General features: G+C 41.2%; 1 long non-coding RNA gene across 6 annotated transcripts in view; it reads right to left on the bottom strand.

The window, feature by feature from the left end:
- LOC135242696 (uncharacterized) overlaps nucleotides 1-14,960 on the bottom strand; it is a 44,637-nt gene that overhangs the window by 490 nt on the left and 29,187 nt on the right. For 4 of the 6 annotated variants that reach the window (XR_010326425.1, XR_010326424.1, XR_010326421.1 and 1 more), the window contains 3 exons: nucleotides 7,933-8,016; nucleotides 3,217-3,274; nucleotides 975-2,642 (listed from right to left, as the gene is read on the bottom strand). This is a non-coding gene — a long non-coding RNA (uncharacterized LOC135242696). Of the gene's footprint in view, nucleotides 1-974; nucleotides 2,643-3,216; nucleotides 3,275-7,932; nucleotides 8,017-12,141; nucleotides 12,219-14,960 lie in introns of those variants that run through there. The other 2 variants (XR_010326422.1, XR_010326426.1) reach the window with 2 other exon arrangements.

The raw sequence follows: 14,960 nt of genomic DNA, 5'->3' as shown, positions 1-14,960 counted from the left end.
ACACACACTCAATAATCCCAATTATTTATTTACGTTTTTTTCTGCCGAAGCAATACACGTGTAAAACGACAGAGACAGTATTATTGCTTGCACGATGTATACAGTTCACCCATGCTCACATATCATCCTACATCAAAACAGCACTTTTAATATAAATACAAAAAGTACAAGCTTTAAAAGTATAATACATATATGCAATGATTTGCAGGCTTAATGTTGCAGTCCAAAGAAATCCCAACATTTAACGTAACACACTGCATACAAAAATCCCACCCCCCTCCATCCCTCACGCGCGCTCACTCACACACACACACATACACACATCCCCGACACACACACGTGAATACGAGCACCGACAGCACTGTACATTTTAGATTTTATGTTCTCTTACAAGACGTGAACACACTATATATTTAGCACTTCGAAAGTCCAGTTAGGATAAAAGTTTCTTTATTACTGCTCTGTTATTAGCTCACATTACATAATGTCTGTGATTAAAATTGAAATCTCAATAAACAGCACATTGTTGTACTTTTTTTTTTGTTGGGTGGGACTGAATTATAATTCAGAACATCTACTGATATAACATATCTGCGTACAACTATCACCAAAACATATAGTGATTATATAAATGTATAGAAAACATTTTCTGCTATGTCTGCTTTTTTCTGATGAATCCTAATTTAAAAAACAGCAACACTACATTATTAAATTTCACCTAAATATTATTACAAATAACAATTCTTTACAAAGTGCCTCTGCGTGTCCTGTCCCGTGACCCTCGCACAAAACTTCCCTGCAATTAAGCATTGTCACAAATATATTGTGTATAAACCAACTGTTATACATATAATTATGTTAAGTAAATTGGTTGCTTACATTTTGTTTTGATCATTTATAATTTTATTTTCTTCAGGAATGCATTTCTTTAACCATTGACAGAGTAAAATAAACACACACTAGCATACATCAAAATCTTTACACAGCAGTTACGTATTTATTGTGGGCTCCATAAAAAAGAATTGCAACGACGCACACATTACAGTCGGATGAGCACAAAAAAACACATTTTGCAGGATCATTTTAGAAATTTCTCTGAGACAGGTAAAGTGTTCTTAGTAGTATAACAAGTGATTGATCGACCTGACAATCCTCAGCAGCTTAAAACTGAACCAGCTCCTTTACTGTAACTTGCAAAACGTTTTTAAAAAGCAGCCCGTGACACAGGACAATTTTAAACACACTTTAGCGCAGACCACTTGATAAAGTAACTTAATTGGAAAGGCAACAATATCGTCTCATAGTTATTCAACTCTTTTGCCTGTCGTACTCTTATTAGTTTGTTCTGCTGAAGTTACACCTGCATGCACTGGTCAGCGAATTTCCTAAGCAATTATTTTTGCAAAAGAATGGATTATGCGACAACGAATAACATTTTACACGACGTTAATAGAGTACTTTTGGGTCTGACAGACCGGCTCTCCAAACTTTCACCAAATCAGCACCTGTGATCACGGGACAGCGACCGTTCATATTACCCCTCGTCATAGGCGCAGAATCGCTCAGCAGTATCACGCATCTATCAGGTAAACATTCTCACTGATTTATTCACATGCTCGTATAATTAAATGTATCGTTGCGTTTTGCTTACACACGGATACACATGGTTTACGCGTGCGTCTGGCCGTGGTGATCTGTACGTCGTGCCATATTGTCCAACGGCAGCGTGCATACCTTCAGGTGTCTGAATTTAGTTCGTAACCTGCCCTCAATGTAGCTTCAAATATCTTTAACCCAGCCGAAATCACATATTCACAAATCAATGTCCTTGACACATTCTTTTAAGGAAGGCTGATCTTATTATAAGTTATAAACTGCACGTCACTCGCTGCAGTTTGCAACTAATCTCTTGTGTTGTGTTATCCCTAAGAAGGTGACATACATTGCATTACATGAATATTTTCCTTTGCCTACGTTTCATACGTTTCTTGAAACGGTAGCTTACATTTTACATTTAGCCCACTTAATTACTGAAGTGCGAAGAACAGTTTCATATTTGTATCGAGACAAAGTACTTTCCAACGTTTAAACAATCTTTCTGAGCATTGCAGAGAAAACAAACTTCAAAAATTTGTATAAATACTTCATAATAAACTGCCTGTTAAGACGTTTAATTCCACACCTGACCTTTACAAACACGTTGATTAAAACGTCAAGCACACGTACAACAGATTTTCAATAATCAAGACACGGAGGTCCTACGATTAAAGGTTTATCTACACCTTCTAATTTATAGTTTCAGATTTGCGATTGAATGCTCCTCCTTTTAGAGGAGTTGTTCGAACAGTTGTGGCACTTAAATAAGATCTGCATATATTCAGACATGCTCTTTTTGCAAATCTTTCCCAAAATAGCATAGAGGAAAATAACAACAAGAACAACAACAACAAAAAAACAGCACTGCTAAATAAGAATAGTTTCTACACTGTCCCCCACAAAAGCACAGACCTGACAGTCGAAACCTTGGAAAGAAGACACACGTATAAACGCAGTTTACCTTTTTGGAAACTTTTCACAAGAAGAATCATCTCCGAGGAGAGGGGTCGGTATTTAGACGAGCACACACCATCTTTCTGTCCACTCTGAGGAAACACAGAAACAAAACATAAAAATGTACAGAAATCATACCTGTCTTTACAATATTCTGCACATAATAATATACATACTACACACAAAGGCACATAGTTTCACATTCTAGCACTCCCTCCACATTTATCCAATTATCTTTTTTTTCATTGCTATTCATGGCATCCTGCAAAGCATCATCATTAATATTTCTGATCATTTAAAAATAAAGACCCTGTTCCCACACCCCACAGTGCCTGAAGGGTTCCTGGTTTTATATTAGGGTGTGTGCTGGTCTCACTGCGTAGATCATGCAGCAGAAGCTGTGTGTTCTCTTTCACTGCATCTTTCTGCACGTTACGGTACTTCTCCATAGGGTTTTTCAATTTGTCCAGATGCACGAACAATTACCTATTTAGCAACAGCTCTTTTTTTTCTCAGTTCCACTTCTACGTCCTGCAAAAATATCCCCTTTGACTCAGTGTCCTTCAGACAGGGAGGTCTGCGAGCTCTATTTACTGGCAGCATATGTAGAATGCACAGATCAGCAATATGGGCAAATTGTACAATAAATATAAAATAATTTCTTACTATTTTTGATTGACATCATGCTGTACACAGACAGGCCCCCGAATCAGAACTGATCCATCTGTTGACAGAAATGAATTAAGGTTATTATTTTTTCAGCTTATATTGCCGATCAAAGCATAGCAGGGGTTACACATTTTCTAAATATGTCTCCTAATGTATCATTAAAAAAATTAAACACTTCATCAGATCTTTTTGGGATCAAGACTTTCATTTATATTTATTTCAGCTTCATACAAATCATATGCACATACATCCATTAGTGTATGTTCCATCTCCGAAGCAAAAGAGCTTAGTCAAGACCTGCTATTTAAAGCACAAAACAAAAAAACTACCTTTTTTTTTTAATCCATTAAACTCTTGACTGTTTGATATGAAAATAGCCCAAATTAAACCCTAGAAAACTTGTGTATTTAGTGTGAAATGTACCCTAGCTAATCCCACTTAAACTTGTCTATTTGGTGTGAAAAATACCCCAGTAAACATCCTAAAACGTGTATCTCGTGTAAAAAATACACAGATTAAACCCCATAACGCTTGTATATCTTGTGTGATAAATACCCAGATTAAACCCCATAACACTTGTGTATCTTGTGTGAAAAATACCCAGATTAAACCCCATAACACTTGTGTATCTTGTGTGATAAATACCCAGATTAAACCCCATAACACTTGTGTATCTTGTGTGATAAATACCCAGATTAAACCCCATAACACTTGTGTATTTTGTGTGATAAATACCCAGATTAAACCCCATAACACTTGTGTATCTTGTGTGATAAATACCCAGATTAAACCCCATAACACTTGTGTATCTTGTGTGATAAATACCCAGATTAAACCTCATAACACTTGTGTATCTTGTGTGATAAATACCCAGATTAAACCCCCTAACACTTGTGCATTTTGTGTAAAAAAATAGCCAGATTAAACCCCCTAACACTTGTGCATTTTGTGTAAAAACTACCCCGGTAAAACCCCCTAACACTTGTGCACATTGTGCGTCCGTGCCTGAGTTGAACCGGTGAAATTTGGAGGTTGTGTGAAAAGGCCCAGCTCCCCTCTCTCTTAGGGGGAAACAGGAGCGGGCAGCATGCGCTCGGTCACCAGGTGCATCATGGGATCAGCGCGGCGTCCGCCTATGCGAGACCGTCGCGTTCGTCATCCATAAAAACCTCCACCCAACCGAATCAGAGAGCAGCGAGGGGGGAGAGCGCGGTGCTCGGGGAAGCTACGTCAAAGCCGCGCTTCTGGGGTTTCATAACAAGGTCTGACACACCGTCATTAGCAGACCTTATTTTCCATTTAGCACTGCATGCCAGCCACTGGCCCTCCGTCCCCGTTAAAAACCAAGCCCCTCGAATGCATGTGAAGACCCAGGCTGACATGGCGGCGCTCATGTTGCACAAGGGGAGAGAGCCCCACGCGCAGGCGCCTGCGCCGCTGCCGTCCGGCCCGTCCCGCATCTCTGTCACTGGCGTAGTGCTCACACGCCAGTGAAACAGAGCAGGCAGGAACACCCCCCCCCCCCCCACCAGAAAGCCCGAAAACAGACAGAGGTGCACGGGTCGCCTGTCCCGTGGCCACGCGTGTGCTGCTTTGACCCACCGTCTTCTATCTCTCTGCCAACGCCCCTTCCTGCTCCTGACACCCACACCCACACACCCACACATCCACAAACACACACACACACACAGACAGACAGACATACACACGCACAAACACGTACACATACACCCACACCCCCACACACACATACATAGACATACACACGCACACACACACATACACATACACACACCCCCAAACACACACACATACACCCACACCCCCACACACACACACATACACATACCCACATACACACACACACACACGCACATACAGGCACACACACAGATACACACAGAGACACACACACACACACATACCCACATACACACACACACACACGCACATACAGGCACACACACAGATACACACAGAGACACACACACGCTCCTACCGACATACAAACACACACACACACACACATACGCACACACACACAGACATACAAACACACACACACATACACGCACATACACGCTCCTACAGACACACACACGCACACACAGACATACAAACACACACACACACAGCCCAGGGAAGACTCTCGCTCCTACTGTAAAGGTTTTTTTTCTCCACACTTCCTTCCCACCCCTCTTGCTGCCATTCCCACTGAGTATCCAGGGGAACCTGTTCCGTGGCATTCCCTGGGAGCAAAGATCCATAATCACAGTACATCTAAGTACATCTAATCAGGCCTGTCCGTGCAGTCACCTCACTTTTAAAAAGACCCTGCACTGCACTGATCCAAAACGAGCATATTCCGTGAAGTAAAAATAAGCAAGGTGATAACGTGTGAATGAAACACAGATTCATATTCATATAGCTGAATCATCTCCTTGACTTTCAATCAGCTTTTTCCCCTTTATTTTAAAGAGGTGCGAGTTTAGCGTAGCCAAGGTTCCCCACCCTAAAGTCCGTCACTCCTCTGATTGGCCAGAGATCCGGAGACTCACAGTAACACACACACACACGGAGATCCACAGTAACACCCACACACACACACACACCCACACACCCACACACACACACACACACAGACTCACAGTAACACACACACACACACACACACCCACACACACACACACACACACATACACGGAGACTCACAGTAACACACACACACACACAACACACATACACAACCCGACACACAAAACACACACACCACACCCACACACACACACACACACACACACACACACCACTCACAGTAACACACACACACACACAAACACCCACACACACACACACACACACACACACGGAGACTCACAGTAACACCCACACACACACACACAGACTCACAGTAACACACACACACAGAGGACTCACAGTAACACACACACACACACACAAAGACTCACAGTAACACCCACACACACACACACACACGAGGACTCACAGTAACACACACACACAGAGACTCACAGTAACACACACACACACACACAAAGACTCACAGTAACACACACACACACGGAGGCTCACAGTAACACACACACACACAGAGACTCACAGTAACACACACACACTCACAATACACAGAGACTCACAGTAACACACACACACACACACGGAGACTCACAGCAACACACAAAGACTCACAGTAACACACAGAGGCTCACAGTAACACAAAGACTCACAGTAACACACAGACACTCACAGTAACACAAAGACTCACAGTAACACACAGACACTCACAGTAACACACGCAATGACTCGCAGTAACGCTTGCGGTGGTGATTGGCAGTAACGTGGGCGGTGGTGATTGGCAGTAACGTGTGCGGTGGTGATTGGCAGTAACGTGTGCGGTGGTGATTGGCAGTAACGTGTGCGGTGGTGATTGGCAGTAAGCGGGCGGTGGTGATTGGCAGTAACGCGTGCGGTGGTGATTGGCAGTAACGTGTGCGGTGGTGATTGGCAGTAACGTGTGCGGTGGTGGAATTGACAGTAACGCGGGCGGTGGTGATTGGCAGTAACGTGTGCGGTGGTGATTGGCAGTAACGAGTGCGGTGGTGATTGGCAGTAACGCGGGTGGTGGTGATTGGCAGTAACGCAGTGCGGTGGTGATTGACAGTAACGTGTGCGGTGGTGATTGGCAGTAACGCGTGCGGTGGTGATTGGCAGTAACGTGTGCGGTGGTGATTGGCAGTAACGTGTGCGGTGGTGATTGGCAGTAACGAGTGCGGTGGTGATTGGCAGTAACGTGTGCGGTGGTGATTGGCCTCTTTCATAGGGCCTTCCTGACCCGGCGTCTCCGAGGAGATTCGAACCCCGCCAACACTCCAACACAATCGCGTTTTGGCAGCGCAGACCACAGCACCAATTACAGCAGCCCCTGAAACCGGCCATGTCCCCCGAAAAAAGCACACATTCCCCTAACGTCACCGCCGCCATCTTCCTCCACGCGGACCGTCTGTCTGAAGGATCCCTTCTGATCCCAGACAAACCCAAAATTCGCAAAATTTAGTGATCGCTTGCCCCCGGTCGCTGCTCCTCCAGTGATTTGGGGCGTGCCCGAGACCAAGCTGCACACACTGTACACACGTGCACGTCCCCACACTTCAGGGGGGTTAGGGAGGGGGGAAAGCAGACGTTTTTTATGAGATGTTTGAGGAGGATGAGGAAGGTACTGACAGCACAACAGAAGGGGGGGGGGGGGGGGGGGGCTTTTCGACCAGCACAAAGTGATGGCCCCAGCAGCGACTCGCTCAGGGTTAGGAGCCCTCAGACTGGAAACATATGAAGGGCAACAACAGCCCAGTTTAAACCTGCGCCTCGACCCGCCCGCCAAACCCTCCGCACCTTAACGCCCAATAGCAAGGACACCGGTCTCGTTTTAAATTTGGGGGAAATTTTCTCAGGCATTTTTTTTTGAAGGGGGCAGGGGCTACACTAACAGTACTACCCAATATAATATGGTTATGCTGGGGGGGGGGGGGAGAGCACATTTGATGTTTTCCAACAGGGGGAAGTGTCCCCCCACCCACCCCCCAGGATCTACGTCCAAGCTCGCCTTTGTGCACCGAATACCGCCTCTCTTGTGTGAAAATGTTACACGGTAGCGGGGTGGTCTACCTGGACGAGACGGTTTAAGAGATGATCTACCTGGACAAGATGGTCTACCAGCCGACGACGCCCCCGCTGCAGTCAGGTACACCTCCCTCCTCTGCAGGGTCGATCTTCCGTATCCTGTACAGGCAAACAGACAAACACCACTGACTTAATCCTAATAATCCATTATCCCGTTTACATTCAGCATATAGCAATAAAACATAAATCACTACAACTACAAATGTATGTATATGTTTGTGTGTGTTTATAAAAACATAATTTTCCTAAAAACATATATTACATTACATTACAGGCATTTAGCAGACGCTCTTATCCAGAGCGACGTACAAGTGCATCAGTTCAAAGCGCAGAGGTGCAGAACAACCCACTAGAGTGAAGTAAAGATCATAGTGCCAGAAGTGACCACAGATCAGGACTCCAACCCTGTAGGGTAACCTGTTCAGCAAATAAACAACAATCCTGCCAAGTACAAAACTAGCACTGAAATCCCATTTGCCTAATCAGAATCAACAAAACAATCCTGCCAAATACAAAACTAATATATACTATGAGCACTGACAAACTGCTTGATGGATTTCCTCCATTCATTCAATTATGTTAAAATAGACTCTCAAGAAATATTTGTGTTCAAATGTTCTGTTTTTTTTCCCCTTATTTTGGACTGCTGACGCAATATGGGGGGGTTAAAATTTTTTGAAAGCTTAAAATGTCCTCTCTTTTCACAATTACTTTTGCACGAGGACGGTGATCAATAATCCAGTCAATAAATGATAGGGAAAATATCTACAACACTTCCTAATAATAATCAGACGAATCAAAATTGTATCAGATAATGATATAACACACCATTCACCCTTCTTTCACAATTATTTTTTTCTCCAAAAAAGAAAACAATAAGTGTTTTTCACACAGTTGCTGATTTGAGGTGTATCTGATGTTATAGGGACCAAAGCTGGGCCCATATACGGACTTATGACCGGGCCATGTGCTATAAACACACCGACCAGAACAGGACCAAACAGAACCTCTGAATGGATCCTCTGGGCTGAGACAGACTGCTCTCTCTCCACACCACACGCCCTGTCTAGCTCGTCCTCGCTGGACGTGGCTTGGGATGTCACCCCTCTCTGCGCGGAAATCTCAGAGAAGTCCGGCTTCGATTTGGGGGTGCCTCCTCAAAGAAAAGCAACACAAATCAAACAGATGATTTTTTGCAGATTTCTTCAACGAGTCCACGGGTTTGTGGGCACACCCTTCCTCCCTCAAATACACAAACCTGAGGATTTTAACGTCACCTGTTTGAGCATCGACCACTTCAGCTAAAGGATTCCAGCGTCCTGCCCTCTCAGAACGTAACCAACTGACGCAGGTTTAGGGGTTCCCTCTCAGAACATAAGGTTTAGGGGTTCCCTCTCAGGACGTAAGGTTTAGGGGTTCCCTCTCAGAACGTAAGGTTTAGGGGTTCCCCCTGCCCAGGTGTGTGAGAACGTGACCACCCTTCGGCATGCTCTTGCAGACGTGGGGCCTTACACAGTCGACACACTCTTTCCATCGCAGTGCAGCTCAGCGCTAATGAGCGGAGGACGCTAGCAGTGCTAAATGCTCTTTTTCTCTAAACCTAAAAATAACCGGGGAAAAGCACATTCTCTCCATTTCTATATTTCTCTTCTTTCTTAATATATTATTATTCATACTATTTTTTAGGGACAAAATATTTTGTTTCTTTTTCTTTTGAGTGATTTTGTATGAACACAAGCAGTTATGGTCGGCACTGAAACAGGACATGAAACGTGAAACTGACCGAGCAATTCTCAGATTTTCACGTCACACTTTTCACACTTTGCTTGTTCATTTTAACTAATACATTCATCAAGTTCTGGAGAAACTGCTGCACCAGGAACAGCTCTCAAAGTGGACAGCTGTCTGTAACATGGAGAGAAGGACATTATTCACTCTTCCCGTAGGAAATGAATTAGAAGCTTATGCAAAGGTAGTAACAGTTTATAACACAAATGTATAAGGCCAACAGAATGACTTCCAGTGCAAACTGCAGACTGCATTTCATACGCAGGTTTCAACACCTATTTCAACAATGATATGACTCATGCTCCAGATGCTATTCATAAAACACAAATCCGGCAGACAAAGGCTTAGTAATTCTCTTAACTTAATATTAAAATAAAAATGTCCTAATAATATAGTGGAAATTCTGTAAAATAGTGGAATATATATGTGTGCGTGTGTGTGCGTGCATGTATGAAAATATTACCATGAAATCTGAAACAAGGGCTATGCTGTTGTATACTGTGTGTTGGCCTTCAGTGTTTCTGTGTGTAAAAAAAGAGAGAAAGAGAAAAGTGTGTGTTTGTGTTTGTGTGTGCAGTCCTGCAATGTGTGTGCATGTGTGTGTGTGTGTGTGTGTGTGTATGCGTGTGTGTGTGTGTGCATGTGTATGCATGTGTGTGTGTGTGTGTGCGTGTGTGGGTTTGTTTGTGTTCGTGTATGTATGTGTGTGTGTGTGTGTGTGTGTGCATGTGTATGCATGTGTGTGTATGTGTGTATGCGTGTATGCATGTGTGTTGTGTTTGTGTATGTGTGTGTGTGTGTATGTGTATGTGTGTGTGCGTGTGTATGCATGTGTGTGTGTGTGTGTGTGTGTGTGTTTATAATATTAATCATCTGTACGTGAGTCCTGTAAGGAGCCAAATGAAGAGTGTGGCTGGGTGCAGCGGGCAGGCAGACTCTGGGGTTGTTTACAGGCTGGAGCTGGTCAGGCTCGTAGGGATAAGCTCATGCCATCCCGCCTCCCTCCATTAAAACTGTTTACTGCTTCAATTTACCTGTCTCCGCCTAAAAATAACCAACTTATTTCTCTTTTTTTGTTGTTTGTTTTTGTTTTTTTTTGTCTGAGATTTTTTTTGGTTTTTTTGCGGGAAGAGTACCTGCCACTCTTTTATTTTTTTGTCAATCCAAAAACGCAACTCTCTCTCTCTCTCCCTCTCTTTCTCTCTCTCATTCTTTCACTCCCTGCACCCTCGCTTTCTCTCTCTTTCTCTCTCTGCCTCTCTCACACTCTCTTTCTTTTTCTCCCTGCCCCCTTGCTCTCACTCTCTCTCTCTTTCCCCCCTTTCTCTCTCTCTGTCTATCTCTCTCTCTTTCTTTCTCAGCTTGTCCCCACTCTCTGCCCATCTCATTCTTTCTCTCTCTCTATCTCTCTAATCTGTGTCTTTCTCTCTCGTATGTTAACTGACTGATTGATTGATTGATTTTATTCGATAATTTTTAAAAAGAAAAAAAACATGCATCTGAAGCAAGCTTTTCATACACAGAATTATTTTTAAACTATCAAGAATAGACACAATAAAGCTAATAGCTTATTTCCATTGTGGTCCTTTGCTGTTTTGTGTTTGGTGTAAAGTGCACAAACGTACAAAAGCAATTTTTGTTCTTTAATTTTTCCTCGGCAATACTGGCCAGTTTGAGAGAGCCACCAAGCTGAGGTAGAGTGTGCAGCCATGTTGAGAACAGAGAGCATTTCTGGTTAAAACCTAGACTAAATGTAACCATCCTACATCCTAGACTAAATGTAACCATCCTACATTCTGGACTAAATGTAACCATCCTACATCCTGGACTAAATGTAACCATCCTACATCCTAGATTAAATGTAACCATCCTATATCCTGGACCAAACGTAGCCATCCAACTCACCTGACCATCCTACACTGCCTCACCTTTCCCAGCCCACGTAAGCCCTTCCCTAAGTCATACATCCCCGCAGAGTCCTTACAGAGTTTTCTATCGTTCTCACACATACTGAAATCTATAACATGGACGGGCCGATCAGTGTTAATTCAACTCTGACAGAGTGACACGAGTCCATTGGAGACCACATACATTCTGCAAGAGTTAATTAATCACCGAACATTTTATTGTGTTTCCTTTACTGGCATTATTACAGGTAATCTCCAATTACTCTACCTTCCCGTCCACCACAACCAAAACAGAGACATCAAGAGGGGGTTTCCATTCGAGGGAGGGTGTTCATTTTACTCCTTTAAAAATACAGTTATATGGTAGGCTATTTTTTTTCTCAATTTCAAGAGATGTTTTCAATCAGTCATTACAGTTTGTGGCTGATTGTTTCACATGGTTTTGCCATTAATTTCAGTGCCTTCCTGACTGTTGGTAGTGCTTCTAGACTAAACAAAAAATAAATAAATAAATAATTTCAACTGGTACCTTAAAGTTATGGCCACAGGGTGTCAAACTGCATGCACCCCTCCATCATCCTGCGGGGGACTCTGCCTGGGCCCATTCTGAAAGAGAACACCCCCGAAAGCAGAGACACCGGCATAAAAATGGCCTTCCCTGATTGGCTGATGGCTCCAGGTCTCTGGGAGCTCCAATCACCTTGTGTGTTCGCCGCTGTTACCTTGGTCACAGTCTCCTCCCCTTTTCATGACCGCGCTGGATTCTAACAGGCTAAGTGCGATGAAAAGAAGGGATATGATATTATATACTGTATGCTGGCCATCAAATTAAGGGTGTTTCTGTGCGTACAGAAGAGAGAAAGAGACAAGTGTCTGTGTGTGTGTGTGTGTGTGTGTGTGTGCATGATTTTTTTTTTTTCTTGTTACAGTGCAAAGTCACATTTAGTGAATTTCAGTGCCCTGAAATACTGTTGTTTGTCTTTGGATTAGCTGTATGTGTCGTGGGGCTAACAGTACACATATGACTATTCAAACACCTCTAACACTATTACTATATTTATCACACAAAACTAAAATATTGAAAAATCACATTAATTTGTTAAATTTTGAAACTAATGTGTGAACAATCTGTTTACCATTCAAGACGTACCTTACCGCATGCTTCTCTTTATCCCAAATTACTGGTCTGCCACTAATTTAATTTCTGATCATTTGTAAATTAACTGGAATGAAAATGTAGGCCAGACCTGCAAGATTCCCATGTTTTATGTTTTAAATATACATATTCTTTTACACACATGCTTTTATATAAATGAGAGAAATGATATTTATAAATATGAATTTATTTGTTAACAATATTAACTTAATGATTAGTACTACTAGCTATTCCCCTTGGGGATGCTTTAAATTGATCTATTGTTTTATAATCCACAGGTCACTGAAAACGTAAAATAGGTGAGGTTAAAAAATACTGTTAAACTGCTTTTGACCTCTTTTTAAAAGTTTTACATGATTAAAAGAAATTTCAGTTTAGATGAGCATCACCCACATACAGCCGATCACCTTTTTATCTGGTAATTAAGAATTTATGTATTTAACATTGTGTCTTTTATACAATGACCCTACTGAGTTTTATATGCAATCATTTTGATTTGCAATTTTAATTTGCAAAAAAAAAACAGGAATATTTGCCATAACATCAGACCAGTCTATTTTTTCATAATTAAAATGCACCATGGACAAAAGAGTACACAAAAGTTCTGAAGGTTACAGCATCACAATGGAAAAGAATGAACTTGAAATAAATCCAGAAACTTTTTAAAATTTTCATTTGTTCCAGTACTAATCAGAGGAGGCTCAGGCTCAGGACTGTTCATAGTTTATATGTAAGTCTTCAGCATCTCCTACTGATACTGCCTTCCTTCACTGGCCTCTCCTCAAACGTGCATAGATACTGGGCCTGTTTGCAACAGTATGGATAAACAAAAATTCTAAAATTTCACATGTGAAACTGAAATGTTGTTTTTCAAAGCAATTTTAGTGTGTGACACAACTTCCTCTGTCATTACATTTCCATTCCAATGAGGACAAAACTTTTTCTGAAATTTCTCATTTGTAGAAGAAATATGTTTGTTTGTTTTTTTGTTTGTCATGTTCAGCTGACCAGTTCAGAAATGTAGCTGGTATGATATTTAAATTGTATGTATCCAAAGAAGAATCTTACAGCTGAACTCCTAAACTCCTTTAATATTATTAAAATAATAATATCATGCATTTCGCATCTTTTCACCATTAGAGCATGCGCTGCTTCAGAAAACACATGAAGCATGAAAACAAAGACATAACACAAACTATAAAAATGATCAAACTTAATAAAAATGATATGGTTTTTACTTAACAACTCACCTAACCAAATATGGCCTAATTAAATGAAATAAAGTGAACAGTTGCATTAGAATTGAAAAAATTTCATCGTGTGACCATATTTTGTTTGAACATCTGCAATATATATCAGTTTCTGAAAGAAGAAATGTACTTAAGATAAAATTAAAAATAAATTATATGTTATTATATGTTATTATAACTATTCATAATATACAAAAAAATACATTTTTGAAATACGTGGTTTACTGATAGAGTATCTGGATAACTTGTTTTACTCATGTAAGGGGCAAAATAGATACACAATTAAATGGAAATAGTAAGAGTGTATTATGTATGAAACATACTATCAATATAAATATAAAAATGTAATGTAATATATACTTCTTACTGTGGGTTAAAAAAACAGGTGACTGATCAAGTTTTCTTGACTTGTCAGTTTAATTGCAACAACGGTTTTAATTTGTTATGGAATGAGATCACATTTCAAGGCCTTGTTGCTTAACATGCAAACATATTTGAGTGGCACAAGGAACATTTATAATATTGCTAACACAAAAGAGAAAAGTGTATGGTATTTGAATTTATAAATATGCAAATATGTTATTTGGAGTTATATATCTCTCTGTTAGTTGGATCTGGGAACATGAAAAAAAAGTATTGATATGATTTTGTATTTAATTTCTGAAGAGAGGCATTAGAATAGATAGATTAGACTTACTGGTGTCTAAACTGAGAAAAGGGAAGGGCAGGTCTATGAAAGAAAGACTAAAATAAATATGTTAGTACTCTTCATCCTATTCTAAAATATATAGTCTATGGCCACTTCAGTGTGTATGTGAACTGTTGTTTGTACAGTTACACTGTTCGCATTTCTTATCACATTATCTGTGATGGATAAAAATGGAAGGGTATGTATTAGTGATGCATAAAAATGGAAGGGTATGTATAAAATTGAGTACGCAC

Source organism: Anguilla rostrata, chromosome 16 (genome assembly GCF_018555375.3).
Source record: "Anguilla rostrata isolate EN2019 chromosome 16, ASM1855537v3, whole genome shotgun sequence".
Classification (NCBI taxonomy): Eukaryota; Metazoa; Chordata; class Actinopteri; order Anguilliformes; family Anguillidae; genus Anguilla; species Anguilla rostrata.
This window is presented reverse-complemented; position numbering and strand designations above follow the sequence as displayed.